The sequence below is a fragment of the Haematobia irritans genome, chromosome 4 (assembly GCF_050003625.1).
Source record: "Haematobia irritans isolate KBUSLIRL chromosome 4, ASM5000362v1, whole genome shotgun sequence".
NCBI lineage: Eukaryota > Metazoa > Arthropoda > Insecta > Diptera > Muscidae > Haematobia > Haematobia irritans.
In genome coordinates this window covers 212,108,219-212,124,650 of record NC_134400.1, presented here as the reverse complement: position 1 = coordinate 212,124,650, position 16,432 = coordinate 212,108,219, and the positions used below count along the sequence as shown (strand labels likewise).

The 16,432-nt window shown below is 34.4% G+C and overlaps 1 protein-coding gene across 2 annotated transcripts in view; it reads left to right on the top strand.

Moving 5' to 3' along the window:
- The window catches only part of rgn (regeneration), a 435,985-nt gene that overhangs the window by 217,756 nt on the left and 201,797 nt on the right, over positions 1-16,432 (top strand). For both annotated transcript variants that reach the window (XM_075307769.1, XM_075307770.1), the window contains exon 2: positions 7,220-7,459. The gene's annotated coding sequence lies outside the window, so the exon portion shown is untranslated. The remainder of the gene's footprint in view (positions 1-7,219; positions 7,460-16,432) is intronic.

The following is a 16,432-nucleotide window of genomic DNA, read 5'->3' as shown; positions in this document are numbered from 1 at the left end:
CTTATATAAGTGGACATTGCCCTATTCAAACTCAGAAAGACGTATCACACCACTACGCTCTTGTATGTAATTATGTGGACATAACATAAAATTATAGCTTTTTGAATATGTAGTAATTTGATCATTTTAATTGAGGTGATAAGAGAGAAAGATAGAGTTTATCATATAGACATATAGATACAGACTTTAACTTATACCAGTGAACGTATCGCCATATGATGTAACATGCCACTATACTCTTGTGAGTAAGCGACCAATTACCATGCGATATTTTACATCGATACAAATGCGAGAATAAAACCACCACTAGTATATAACAATGTTCGTATGCAGTGTCTTGCAATATCAAACCAATCGACATCGTAACAACGCTCTGTAAACAAAAAACGTGTGTGGCACTTAAGTGTGATTGCACTCAACAACTACAATTACCATCAGTTGACATTAGGTCAAGAGAATTGAGAGAGTACCAAATAAGAGAATACCAAACGACTGAGATATGGGTAACCAATTTATGTGATTGCTTTACTACGGTGTTTTCGAGAGACCAACACTCATACTAACAAACACCGACAGTCGTCGGTTGCATTGGATATTGGTGGTTGAAATTTTTTTGTACCAATTGGTGTTTTAAGATTGCAAATATTGTGTATTTACTAAATACACTGGTCGGTTGCGGTAGATCGCAGCTGTTCTCTGGTAAGGATGTAGAAATAACATTAAAATAGTGACGTTGATATTTGTGGTAATTATGTTAATTTTAATTGAAGTGATAAAAGAGAGAGAGAGACAGAGAGTTTATCTTATAACATGAAAACGAAGCTGTTAGTGTGTGTATATGATAATTTTGTTAGTTTTACTTGAAGGTTTTATTGAAATTTCGATATTGCTTCAATTTTAAATAAAAAATTTAATAAAATTAAAATTTAAATTGTTTTCTTCTGGAAAAATATATTGTGCTCTATGGCCATGGTGTAGTCTTTCCGTCTGTTTTGCATTTTTATTTCATTTCGCCTTCTGTTTCACGTTATTCTTGATGGAAACTTTTTTTGTTAGAAAAATCTCCTCTGGCCTAGACTGGCTTGTAAACTTACGGAACGAAGAGATATTCTAACAGATATTCAACAACAAGATAAGTGTCCATCAGATTGTGTTACAAACAATGCGACTACTACTACTACTGTTATTGTATCTTGGGCTGTTGCTACTGCCACTTGCTTGGCCACCATTCTTTTGCGAGTACATTGTACTGGGTATCTATTATCATAGCCCCAGAAATTGGCAACGTAAATCTTTTTAACGATAGTCATGGAGCATAAGAGCCTTAAAGTATTTTAATACGGTACTTGTTGGCTGTAACTACATAAAAAAAAAAATGAAAAACACTCAGACCGTACCACCAATCGGACCATATCTCATTGTTTAAGGGATCAGCGAGATAAGTTTCTTACAAAGTATTGCCAAGTGGCGTATAATCTTTGTTTGAATGATGTGTTGTTGGTCCTGTTCTAATTCGTTACATGCGTCGCCTCCCCACCTATGCCATGATATAATGGCCATATTATATGACTATTTGAGTTTTTGGTTTTTGTGTTTTTTATATGATTTTTGATTGAAATATGATTCATATCACTTATGGCAGGGCTCTTCGGACACAGTGGACAATGGGGGAAAAATAGAAAATTACCAATAATGAGAATAACAATTTTTAAAATAGACTTTGAATTAAAAAATGTGTATTTTAAACAATGTTGGAAATCTAGTTATCTTTAAGAAACAGAAGAGAACAAGCATATACGGCCGTAAGTTCAGCCAGGCCGAAGCTTATGTACCCTCCACCATGGATTGCGTAGAAACTTCTACTGAAGACTGTCATCCAAAATCGAATTACTTGGGTTGCGGTAACACTTGCCGATGGCAAGGTATCTTAAAACTTGCTAACACCGTCTTCCAAATTACAAGGTAGTCCATACGTAGTATATATTAAACTACAAAAGGCCGATTAAATACGTATATAATTAAGTTTGAAGTTTCTATAGAAATAAAATTTTGACAAAATAAAATTTTGACAACATTTTCTATAGAAGCAAAATTTGGAAACAATTTTCTATAGAAATAAAATTTGGAAAAAATTTTCTATAGGAATAAAATTTTGACAAAATTTTCTATAGAAATAAAATTTTGACAAAATTTTCTATAGAAATAAAATTTTGACAAAATTTTCTATAGAAATAAAATTTTGACAAAATTTTCTATAGAAATAAAATTTTTACAAAATTTTCTATAGAAATAAAATTTTGACAAAATTTTCTATAGAAATAACATTTTGACAATGTTTTCCATAAAAATTAAATTTTTGGTAAATTATTTTTGGCTCGAGTGGCAACCATGAATATGAACCGATATGGACCAATTTTTGTGTGATTGGGGATCGGCTATATATAACTATAGACCGATATGGACCAATTTTGGCATGGATATTAGCGGCCTTATTCTAACACCACGTTGCAAATTTCAACCGGATCGGATGAATTTTGCTCCTCCAAGAGGCTCCGGAGATCAAATCTGGGGAACGGTTTATATGGGGGCTATATACAATTATGGACCGATATGGACCAATTTTTTGCATGGTCATTAGAGAACATATACCAACACCATGTATCAAATTTCAGGCGGATCGGATGAAATTTGCTTCTCTTAGAGGCACCGCAAGCCAAATCGGGAGATCGGTTTATATGGGGGCTATATATAATTATGGACCGATGTGGACCAATTTTTGCATGGTTGTTAGAGACCATATACTTACACCATGTACCAAATTTCAGCCGGATCGGATGAATTTTGCTCCTCCAAGAGGCTCCGGGGGTCAAATCTGGAGAATGTTTTATATGGGGGCTATATATAATTATGAACCGATATGGACCAATTCTGGCACGGTTGTTAAAGATCATATACTAACACCATGTTCCAAATTGCAACCGGATTGGATGAAATTTGCTTCTCTTGGAGACTTCGCAAGCCAAATCTGGGGAACGGTTTATATGGGGGCTATATATAATTATGAACCGATGTGGACCAATTTTTGCATGGTTGTTAGAGACCATATACCAATATCATGTACCAAATTTCAGGCGGATCGGATGAAATTTGCTTCTCTTTGAGGCTCCGCAACCCAAATCTGGGGATCGGTTTATATTGGGGCTATATATAATTGTGGACCGATGTGGACCAATTTTTGCATGGTCACTAGAGAACATATACCAATACCATGTACCAAATTTCAGGCGGATCGGATGAAATTTGCTTCTCTTAGAGGCTCCGCAAGCCAAATCGGGGGATCGGTTTATATGGGGGCTATATATAATTATGGACCGATGTGGACCAATTTTTGCATGGTCACTAGAGAACATGTACCAATACCATGTACCAAATTTCAGGCGGATCGGATGAAATTTGCTTCTCTTAGAGGCTCCGCAAGCCAAATCGGGGGATCGGTTTATATGGGGGCTATATATAATTATGGACCGATGTGGACCAATTTTTGCATGGTCACTAGAGAACATATACCAATACCATGTACCAAATTTCAGGCGGATCGGATGAAATTTGCTTCTCTTAGAGGCTCCGCAAGCCAAATCGGGGGATCGGTTTATATGGGGGCTATATATAATTATGGACCGATGTGGACCAATTTTTGCATGATTGTTAGAGACCATATACCAAATTTCAACCGGATCGGATGAAATATGCTTCTGTTAGAGGCTCCACAAGCCAAATCTGAGGGTCCCTTTATATGGGGGCTATACGTAAAATTGGACCGATATGGCCCATTTTCAATACCATCCGACCTACATCGATAACAACTGCTTGTGCCAAGTTTCAAGTCGATGGCTTGTTTCGTTTGGAAGTTAGCGTGATTTCAACAGACGGACGGACGGACGGACATGCTTAGATCGACTCAGTATTTCACCACGACCCAGAATATATATACTTTATGGGGTCTTAGAGCAATATTTCGATGTGTTACAAACGGAATGACAAAGTTAATATACCCCCATCCTATGATGGAGGGTATAAAACCATGAAAATAATACAAGAATTTGTACATTAAAGTTAGTGTTTGCACTAAGCATCAAACTAGGTCGCTAATATCCTGTATATTCACCGAGATTTTTAAGGACTGCTTCAATTCTCTTAGACATGGATAAAATTGACTTATGACATATCTCGACCTGTATATTATACCATACTTTTTGAATATTTTCCCACAATTGTTTTTTGTACCTGCGGGAAGCTTGAAGAAATCTCTCTTGAGTTCGCCCCAAAGGTTTTCAATGCGATTGAGCTCGGTGGACTGACTTGACCACTTAACAACGTTCGATTTATGACCCCGAAACCATTCACTCACCAACTTTGATTAGTGTTTCGGGTCGTTATCTCCATACAAGTGACATATTTTTCTCAGCGTATGGTAGCATAACTTTTTTTCCAGTATGAAATTTCTAATTCTTCTTGTTAGCTACCCAGGAGCCACCGTGGTGCAATGGTTAGCGTGCCCGCCTTGCATACACAAGGCCGTGGGTTCGATTTCTGCTACGACCGAGCACTAAAAAGTTTTTCAGCGGTGGATTATCCCACCTCAGTAATGCTGGTGACATTTCTGAGGGTCTCAAAACTTCTCTAAGTGGTTTCACTGCAAGGGGGAACGCCGTTCGGACTCGGCTATAAAAAGAGGTCCCTTGTCTTTGAGCTTAACATGGAATCGGGCAGCACTCAGTGAAAAGAGAGAAGTTCACCACTGTGGTATCACAATGGACTGAATAGTCTAAGTGAGCCTGATACATCGGGCTGCCACATAACCTAACCTAACCTAGCTACCCAGTAATAAACAGTTCCAACCAATGTGCGTTTTCTTTTACTAATTTCTTGCAGCTTATTTTTAGGCTAAGATTAGATTTCTTGAGTATTAGAAATTTAATTTTGTGTGCGTTTTTTTTTCAAATTTTCACTCTCACCCACACTTACAGTTTCGTCCCACTGTTCTTATTACCACTAAGCCTTACATTAGATATTACCCGGTTTCTTATGTCATATTTACATCTCATTGTAGTTTTATTCTACTTGGGAAAAGATTAAATTGTTTAGATTGAAATGAATAAAATGAAAAATATCGCAGCACTTTATCATGCCTTTGATGTCTTCCTTAACGAATTGAACGAGTTCTCTGCAATATCAACCGCTTAAGAAAACCGCAAGGCAAAATTATTTTAAACAACCCCAGAACAGATTCGTTTCTTATTTGGAAAAGTAAAAATACAGAAATTCCCAATCGCTTAACCGCAAGATAAATTTAAGATATCGCAACGCATAAAGTTAATAGGAGAATATTTGTTCTTGGGTTAGAGCATTGGTTGGTTCTGACTCTTGACATGATTAACGATTTGTGTAATTTTTCTTATCCATACCCTGATCTAAGAGTTGATTTTTATCAGGAATTTTAGTTTTTGTTGTGGGTGGTTTCCAACTTTTGATTCGTTTTACTCATAGTCTAGGGCTTGCTAACCAATTTTCTTAGAAAAAATTATAGCAAATAATGGCTATCAGTATTTGAGTTAAATTCATCACTCAACCGCATGCCGTTATCTTTTGAACAAACAAAAATTCTTAGGAAACTAAATAATGACCCATTCAACTTCAGTTTCTCTTAAGACAAAATCATTTTGGCAGTTTATTTGATGTGATGGTCTCTATCGCACATGTATGATTGATAGAAATTGAAAAGGAGGCGCTATAATTCACTGAGATGTATGATGTTGTATGTGTTAAATTTCTTAGAGAGAGAGAGAGAGAGAGAGAGAGAGTAGGTATATGATAAACATAGGATACCTCAAGGGCTATGTGGTGAAAATAAGGTATCTCATTTATTAGTGACTTCTAACTTTTCAGAGTTTAAGCCATAATTATTTTGGGCAGTTTATTTGATTTGATGGTCTCCATCTCAGATGTATGATTGATAGAAATTGTAAGGGAAATTAAAAAAGGAGGAGTTAGCAAATCTATAGAGATGTAGGATGTTGTACATGTTGAATTTTTTTTAGAGAGAGAGAGGGAGAGAGTACGCATATGGTGAACATAGCATACCTCAAGGGCTATATGGTGAAAATAGGGTATCTCATTTATTGGTGAGATCTATCTTCTCAGAGTTTTGAAAATAGCACCTAATATTCTTCGACTTTCTCATTGCATAATTTCTAAATCTTTGACTAGGACTAAAGTGACTAGATTTAGATGAATATCCTACACCCAAAAAAATAGTGAACCCACCGTGGTAGAAAATGTAGGTTTATTTTAGAAAATTTTAACTAAAATAGTTTTCTAATTGCAACATGGTACAAATAAGTTAATACTTTTTGTCAAATTGAAGAAAATTTTTTAAGAAAATTCCATATATTAAAAGAAAAAAATTGGATTCAAAAATTTTTAAAATGTCTTTAGCGCTGTACGAAGTTCGAGACAGGTACAATTTTAGTAAAATTTACTCATTTGAGAGACTTATGAACTCAATTTAAGCAAACTTCTGCAATTTTAGGAAAATATCAACTATTTTATTTTTTAGTAAAATTGTGCACTATATTTGTATACAATTTTTTTTTCTTTAGTTCACATCATTAAAGTTAGCCAAAAAGTATTCAAATAAGGAACATTTACTCATACTGTGCAAAAATTTAACTAAAATCAACTAATCATCATGATCTAAAATAAAGTTCAGTTGGCATTAGAGCCCCTTTTTTCTGGGTGTGCAGAATTATCTATTTACAACTTTTTCTTTAGCCTCCTAGTCTAAGAGGAGGTTATATTAGTTTCCGCCAGAACAAATACACCACTGTCTCACTACATCTTTTCTCATATATTCACCTCAAAAAAACAAACCTATTACATAGATTTCATATAAATCACTTTTGTCTTAATTCTCCCACCTACATTTATTTTTTAACAAAGGATAAATGTGGTAAGGTTATCTAATAATGTTTCTCCCCCACTTTCATCTGCATAATTGGAATATAATTGAAGAGAATCCACAAAAGAACTAGAAAGGAAAACTGTTTTCCCATGCCTTATGAAAAACATAATGAATTGCAAATCTAATTTTATTTTTCCTATATTTCTGCATTATTTTATTTTGTTTCATTTTTATTCTCTTTTGTTTTTTTGCTTTCAGAACACATCGATATAAATTCAAATAAAAAACGAGTCCACTTTCTTCATTTATTCCATTGCCTTGTGTTATCCACCTAGAACAGGTGTTGCTAAATAGTAGCATTCACGGTGTATTGCAACATTGGCAAAAGGCCGCTTCATCATTCGGAAATCTTTTGCAGCGGCCACCCCCCACATATTTCTAATTAGAATTTAACAAGCCAAGCAGAGTTGAAGCAAAGAAATAACATCCATTATCCAGGTAGGTAAAGTTTTTCTCAACATAAGGTGTGGTGGGAGAGGGGCGGCGAACAACAGATGTGGTAATAGACTAACTTCGATAGATAAATGTTTAAGACCCTCTGTAGTATAATGGCTTAGAAGAAATATGAATTTACATAATTGTTGATATCTTGCATAGACAGAGACCACAAGGTTCGTAGTAAAATATCAACATGGCGGATAGAGACTTAATTTCACCTTCATTCTCTTCCACTAAATATTCACTCAGAGCCGGAGATAAGAAATACCTCTTCCTAATTCTAATCACTACACATGATATATATGTCATTTCTTGCTCTTTTTGAGAATAACATAGCAAGAGTTTATGTTTAATTAGATTGGGAGAGTACCATCTCTTGGTTATATCATAGGCAAAATTCTACTACTCTCATGTGCCAGAATTATGAGTAAATATTAAGATTTCTGTGTATGTGTGTTTATATGTGTTTCTGTGTTTCGTTTGAGTACATGAAAGAATTTTTCCCTTTCTAATATGCAATTTTGTTTCCTTAATCAGATATTCTACTCAAGTGCCACACTTGTCTTGTGATTTGTGTTTTTTGTTTTTTCATCTCTTCTTCTGTCTTTCCCACGAGAAGAAGTTCATAAAGCTGCTTATGACAAAATATGCATACTTAGGTGAGATGATTTTCTTGGCGACATATTCCAAACAATCAGTGATGCCAATTCCCGAAAGACAAAAAGCACCAACACTATATTATAAATTCTAACATACCACCTCCCACCACAAACACTACTAAAATTTAATGCTCTGCTAAAAAAAAAAAAAACTTCCAAAGATGTATTATATATTTCGTGTATTGATTTGGCACATTTTTAATTCTATGAAATTATGAACCTCTATTCAAGTGTACACTAGATAGTCACGGGTCACGGCCTAAAGGAAAAAAAAAAGTTGATGCGGTCGCCCCCAAGTTTTGTAGCATATTCCAAGACAAACACCAAAACTTTTTTTTTTCCGTGCACCCTACGACCCCCCCGAAATACAATTTATTGTGCTGTGTCGTCATTTGAAGTCCGATCAAAAAGAAACGCATATCGTTTTTCGTGGTTGATCAGGGGCTATATTTCGTGCATTGGTCATTTTTGGACTCCGACGTTAAATTTGATTTTTAATTTTTTTATTTCGCTTCGTATACCCCTATGATGCCCATTTCTGATAACCATTATAAAGATCTTAACAAAATATGAAACTTTTGCTTTTGAAGCTTAGCTTACTTATATTCATAAACAAAAAAGTTACAGAGATTTTAAAAAGTCAATAGGTCACCCTACACACCACCAACTAGTTTTTGCTGTGTTGTCATGATGTGCATCATAGGGGTATACGAAGCGAAATAAAAAAATTAAAAATCAAATTTGACGTCGGAGTCAAAAATGACCAATGCACAAAATATATCCCCCGATCAACCACAAACAACGATATGCGTTTCTTTTCGATCGGACTTCAAATGACGACACAGGACAATAAATTGTATTTCGGGGGATCGTAGGGTGCACGAAAAAAAAGTTTTGGTGTTCTGAAATTATCTTCGCATATGCTACAAAACTGGGGAGTGACCGCATCAACTTTATTTCGTGACCCTATCTAGTGTACACCTTGATCACTTTGAATGCTTTCATGCATTTCATTTTGGTCCGTAATGTCTTTCAAATTTCAAAATATTTCTTTAGAGGAGAAAAATATTTTTTCGACATTAAATTTGGAAATATTAATATTTATTTCAATTATGAGTGCTTTTGTGAATTTAATACAAACGTTTTTTTATTACATCTTTATCAAGTTCAGAAATTCTGCACTCGTCGCTAGACATTTCCCAGCAAAAACTCCCGTTAGGTTAGGTTAGGTGGCAGCCCGATGAATCAGGCTCACTTAGACTATTCAGTCCATTGTGATACCACATTGGTGAACTTCTCCCTTATCACTGAGTGCTGCCCGATTCCATGTTAAGCTCAATGACAAGGGACCTCCAGTGATAAGGAAACTCCTGTTACCAGCTATGACAATAAGTATGCCTGCGCCAAATTGGTTCTAAACATTAACCTAAATACCAATATTGATTAAAAAAATAATCAATACCACCTTAATAACAATCAAATTCTACATTTGGCAATATAGTCGAATTTCTTAAGCTTTTAAAAGTCTAATCCGAATTTTTGTATGAAAAAATATCGTCAATTAAACTTAATACTGTTCAAACTGAAAAAAAGCACTAAATGAAAATGCCAGAAAGCACCAAGTTGGTGCATTTTTTGAAAGGACACTAAAAATGCATTTTAGTGCTTTTTGGAAATCAAAAAGCATTAAAGCACCAAATTGACATCACTGCAAACAACTTCTATAAATGTATGAAAAATGTGCCATAATAGACGCAGAGAAGACTCCTGACTGTTATCATGATGATAGAAGAGGAGCAAACTAATACAAATAAAGGGAAACATATTTTCCCTATATTTTGAAAAAAAAAAATGTCCATTAAATTTTAAGGTTGTTTGTTTTTGGTTGAGAAACGCGACCCAAAAATTCATTGGTTGAAACTTGGACTTTAAATTCTTAAGCCTGATTTACTTGAAATTCACAAGAAACGTAAAGGAAAAACAGACGGTGAAATTAGAACACTTGTTAATAATGCAGGAAGCTGGAATTCCTCTTTCCAGGAAATAGGCAACATTTGTTCAAGTTTATTTGACTAAATAAGCCAAATAAATCGGTATTTCTTGTGATATTTGGACACTATTTTTATACCCTCCATAGGATGGGGGGTATATAAACTTTGTCATTCCGTTTGTAACACATCGAAATATTGCTCTAAGACCCCATAAAGTATATATATTCTGGGTCGTGGTGAAATTCTGAGTCGATCTGAGCATGTCCGTCCGTCTGTTGAAATCACGCTAACTTCCGAACGAAACAAGCTATTGACTTGAAACTTGGCACAAGTAGTTGTTATTGATGTAGGTCGGATGGTATTGTAAATGGGCCATATCGGTCCACTTTTACGTATAGTCCCCATATAAACGGACCTCCAAATTTGGCTTGCGAGGCCTCTAAGAGAAGCAAGTTTCATTCGATCCAGCTGAAATTTGGTACATGGTGTCAGCATATGATCTCTAACAACCATGCAAAAATTGGTCCACATCGGTTCATAATTATATATAGCCCCCATATAAACCGATCCCCCGATTTGGCTTGTGGAGACTCTAAGAGAAGCAAATTTCATCCGATCCGGCTGAAATTTGGTACATGGTGTTAGTATATGGTCTTTAACAACCATGCAAAAATTGGTCCACATCGGTCCATAATTATATATAGCCCTCATATAAACCGATCCCCAGATTTGACCTCCAGAGCCCATTCGAAGAGAAAATTCATCCGATTCAGTTGAAATTTGGTACGTGATGTTAGTATATGGTATCCAACAACCATGCAGGAATTGGTTCATATCAGTCCCCATATAAACCGATCCCCAGATTTGACCTCCGGTGCCATTTGGAGAAACAAAATTCATCCGATCTGGTTGAAATTTGGTACGTGATGGTAGTATATGATATTTAACAACCATGCCAAAAGTGGTCCATATCAGTCCATAATCATATGTAGCCCCCATATAAACCGATCCCGAGATTTGGTTTTGGAGCCTCTTGAAGGAGCAAATTTCATCCGAGTGAGTTGAAATTTGGTACATTGTGCTAGTATATGGCAGTTAACAACCATGCCTAACTAGGTCCATATCGGACCTAGTTAGGTCCGATAAATCGATCCCCAATCACACACAAATTGGTCCATATCAAGTGCATAATTACCCAGCAAAAAAATTTGGAAGTTCTTCCAAGGGCACAACTTTAAAAGCACTTCCAGAAGATGCACTCCCAATGATGTTCTTTATTTTAACTACCCAGGACGTTCTTTTAATTCAATTTTTTTGCAACTTGGTTTTTTCATACTTTTAATGGGAAATTTTAACTTTTTTTGTTTCAAAAAGGTTAAAAACAGAGTAAGAATTCATAAAATGGTACAAATCGTTTAAATTTTGTCGAAAAAAATACTAAATCCAATCTGAAAAAATTGTGAATTTTTGAAAATATTTGAGGTCTAACGTTCCCAACAAGCGTTAGAATCTATTAAAAATTATAAAAAATTATGAAAATTATTTATTTGACAAAATATCACAGAATTTTTTAATTTACATCCAAAATATTGGATTCGGATCACACCTAAAGAAGTAATGCAAATTCAGTGCAACGGCTGTTGAAATGGAGGACTTCCGTCCTATGACAAGCCCATGTAAAATTCATCGCGTCTGCGTCAATTTTGCACCACTTCCGGATCCAAAAAGAACATTTTCATTACTTTTTTGGCGACGCTTTTTTGCTGGGTATATATAGCCCTCATATATGCGACCCCCGTATTTTATCTCTGGCTCTCTACGTACAGTGCAAAAAGTCCATATCGATTCGTAATTATTTGTAGACTTACCTATACATAACTTTTTTGTCTAATATATACCACGTATGGACTAACTCACAATTTAGAAAACGATTTAAGATACCACAACCCAAGTAATTCGATTGTGAATGACAGTCTTTCGTAGAAGTTTCTACGCAATCCATGGTGGAGGGTACATAAGATTCGGCCTGGCCGAACTTACGGCCGTATATATTTGTTTATTTTTTAAGTACGACAAAATTTTCTATAAGAATAAAAATTTTTCTTATAGAAATAAAATTTTGACAAAATTTCCTATAGAATAAAAATGGGACAAAATTGTCTATGGAAATATTTGACAAAATATTCTATGGAAATAAAATTAAAAAAAAATCCCTATAGAAGTAAAATGTTGACGAAATATTCTATAGAAATAAATTGTTGACAAAAATTTCTGTGGAAATAAAATTTTGACGAAATATTCTATAGAAATAAATTGTTGACAAAATTTTCTATGGAAATAAAATAAAATTTTCTATTAGAATAAAATTTTTCCTATAGAAATAAAATTTTGACAAAATTTCCTATAGAAGAAAAATGGGACAACATTTTCTATGGAAATATTTGACAAACTATTCTATGGAAATAAAATTTTGACAAAATTTTCTATAGAAATAAATTGTTGACAAAATTTTCTATGGAAATAAAATTTGGCGAAATATTAGAATATAGAAATAAATTGTTGACAAAATTTTGTATGGAAATAAAATAAAATGTTCTATTAGAATAAAATTTTTTTTGACAAAATTTCCTATAGAATAAAAATGGGACAAAATTTTCTATGGAAATATTTGACAAACTATTCTATGGAAATAAAATTTTGGCAAAATTCCCTATAGAAATAAAATGTTGACGAAATTTTCTATAGAAATAAAATTTTCTATAGAAATAAAATTTTGCAAAATAAGATTATTTTTAGGAAATCTAAAAAAATTGTTCAAATCGGTCTAGATTTAAATATACGTATACTTTTACAATAGTCTTTAAATTTGATATTATATAATTTTAGCACCTTTTTCGATAATTACATTTCTTCGAAAATTATATTTTTAGTACTTTTTCGTCAACATCATCCCTGGTTTGAGTTATTATTTTCTCCAAACATAACATTATGCCTATAACACATGTTGGCGGAAACCATTTTCCTTCCCTGGGTGTAGAAGGGAGGGCCCTTATCAGTAGATATGTTACTCACAATGCATCTGCATTAGACTAGAGGTGTGCACGTGACACGAAATTGTCGTGACTCACGAAATTGTCGTGACTCACGAAAATTTTCGTGATTCACGCGTGAGTCGTGAGTCACGTTGACGGCAACGGCGTGAGTGTGCGTGTGCGTGATTAACCAACCAACTGTCGTGCGTGAACGTGAGTCACGAAAAAAATATCTTCGTGAGTGTGCGTGTGTAGCGAATTTCGGAGAAACACGTTCACGAAAATAATCCCGCTTACGAACATAAAATGCTTACAAGATGAATTCATTTATAGCTTTAGTGACATCCTAGGTGTTAAGAGTTTTATAACGCTTTCGATTTTAACCATACTCATGTTTTCAGTCAGGTTCCATAGGTAAATTACTCATAAAATTATTCGTGAGTCACGATATTTTTCGTGAGTCACTATATTTTTTGTAAGTCACGATATTTTTCGTGGGTTACGACATTTAAAAGATTTTTCGTGCGTGAGTTTTTTCCACCGTGGTGCAATGGTTAGCATGCCCGCCTTGCATACACAAGGTCGTGGGTTCGATTCCTGCTTCGACCGAACACCAAAACTTTTTCAGCGGTGGATTATCCCACCTCAGTAATGCTGGTGACATTTCTGAGGGTTTCAAAGCTTCTCTAACTGGTTTCACTGCAATGTCGACGCCGTTCGGACTCGGCTATAAAAAGGAGGTCCCTTGTCATTGAGCTTAACATGGAATCGGGCAGCACTCAGTGATAAGAGAGAAGTTCGCCAATGTGGTATCACAATGGACTGAATAGTCTAAGTGAGCCTGATATATCGGGCTGCCACCTAACCTAACCTAACCTTCGTGCGTGAGTGTGCGTGAGTACAAATTTTCTTTTCGTGAGCATGCATGAACGTGAGTTCTATCAAAAAATATCGTGCGTGAGCATGTGTGAATAAGATTTCTCCGTCGTGAGTGTGCGTGAGTAAAATATTACTCCCGTGCACACCTCTACATTAGACTATATATGTGTGTATGTAGTCACGAACTTAATAACTCTTGGTAACATAGTCACACTTATTTATTCAATGAGAGCATCATAAAATCGACTTAAGCTCTTTCCCATTTGTATTGAAAGTGAGATTTTATTCATTTGTCTAATGTCTGTTAAAATGACTGCTCATTGCTTTCTCCTACTGTAATACTTTGCTATTCATGTCTCAATGTGTGTGTGTGTGTGTGTATGTGTTTCTGTCTTATTTTATCAATCTCATCACTGAATGAAATCGTGGACCAACTAACGTATACACATACACCCACACAAAGATCTACTGAGATTTAAATGTATGAGAGAGTAATAGAGAATCTATAAATATATGGAAGGTATCATATAAGAGAGTGAGTAAACATAATTGAGAACCTATAAATATAAAGAAGGCATCCTAATGGAGACATTTCTTATGAAAATGAGTTTGCCAACATAACATTCCATCATAAAGTGAATTACCTTGAAACAATTCAACCATAACACCCCTTACAAAACGAAATACATACACCCTCACAAAAAATCGCTTCTGTAACATATACTCCCAAACATATTTTGCTTCAAGCATATACATTTTTGGGTATTGCCCAAACATTTATATGTTTGATCTCTTCCAATATATAATAAGTTTGAAAGCATATTGGTCTAAACAATATATGTTTGGGTAGTCTAAGTTCCAAACATTTTGTATTTTTGCATCCAAATTCAATAATGTTGTCTTCCAAAAAACAATATGTTATTATGTGAACATATAATATGTTTGGAAGCATTTTGCACCCAAAAATATTATATGCTTAAAAAAATTCTCCCAAACAATATTGTGCTCAAAATTTTATTTATTTATTTATATATTTACAATCATAATGAATTATGAAAATAAACAGGTAATATAGGTGCTAACAACATAGGTTTTCGACCTGAATGCTCAAAATTTTGTTTCTGCCTAATTTGTATATTCCCCCACATCTTTCTCACTTCCACGAGATTTTTTAGTTCTTAGCACCTTTTTCTGTAATACAAACATTGTAGAAGAAATTATTCAATTTTATGATTTTTTTATTTTAATTTTACCTTTTGCCGGACGGGGATTCGAACAGCGGACCACACAGTTTGTAAGGATCAAAGAATTGCCCAAGGAAAAATAAAATGTTAATTTTGTAATAACAAGCAACAACCACCAACTTAATTCAATATCGCTCCCTGTTAAATAGCGCTCCAAGCTACTAAACACATATATGTTTACAGGCTATTTCTAAATTAATATATGTTTGCATCCAAGAATATTATATTTACAAACATTTTATGTCCCAAACATAATATGTTCTAACATATTAACATATATGTCCCAAACATGTTATGCTAGTTTATGAACATTATATGCTTGCACTCAAAAATATTGTGTTTAAAAATTTGTGTTCCAAACATATAATGTTTATAGCCAAACATATGAAAAACAGTCTTTTTCATCCGTGTAGCTCCATGTGCTCCTAGCCAATGAAATGAAAGCAAGCAAAGGCTTGATTGTCTTAAGATTTAGCCATAATAACATAGCTTCCTAGTAAGTACTTGAAATCTTTAAAACTTCCAACACTGCAACATAATTGGGTGCATTCAATTTCTTTCAACCCCAAGAGATTTATTTTATTTTGCGACAAAAGCTTATATTTGAGACCTTGCTTTAAATTGACGCTTTTAAATAACTTCCAAGAGGGGATTATTGCATTACACAATTCACAAAATCTTTACGAAGGAATCTGTACACCATGTCTTGGCTGGTCATTTAGTCATTGCCACTAGGGAGGACACCATGGCCCTTACCAAAACATCAATAGAACCCAACCTGCAAGCAAGGACATTGTATTTTTCGAATGTTAACTTCTTTCGTACCAACTAGAAAGTAATCTTTCAATAGAGAGTATATGAAAGATATTGAAAAAGTTTGCTACTCTTTGTAGTAATTTTCTATATTGCTGAGATCCAGTAGAAAGAGGCAACAAAAACAAAAAATGAAATCAAGTAATAGGATTTTATTTAAAATCTTCTGGACTTTGCAAAAGGTCCTTTTATTGTTTTTGTTTAGTTTTGTTTTTTTTTTTTCGTTACTTTCATAGTAAGAAAATATAATTGCATTTTTATGCCATTCACTGCCATCACATAAAGGCTCGATTCACAGCTTATAGTTCAGGGATCAAATAGAGCTTTAGTGACATGATAACAACAGTAGGAAATA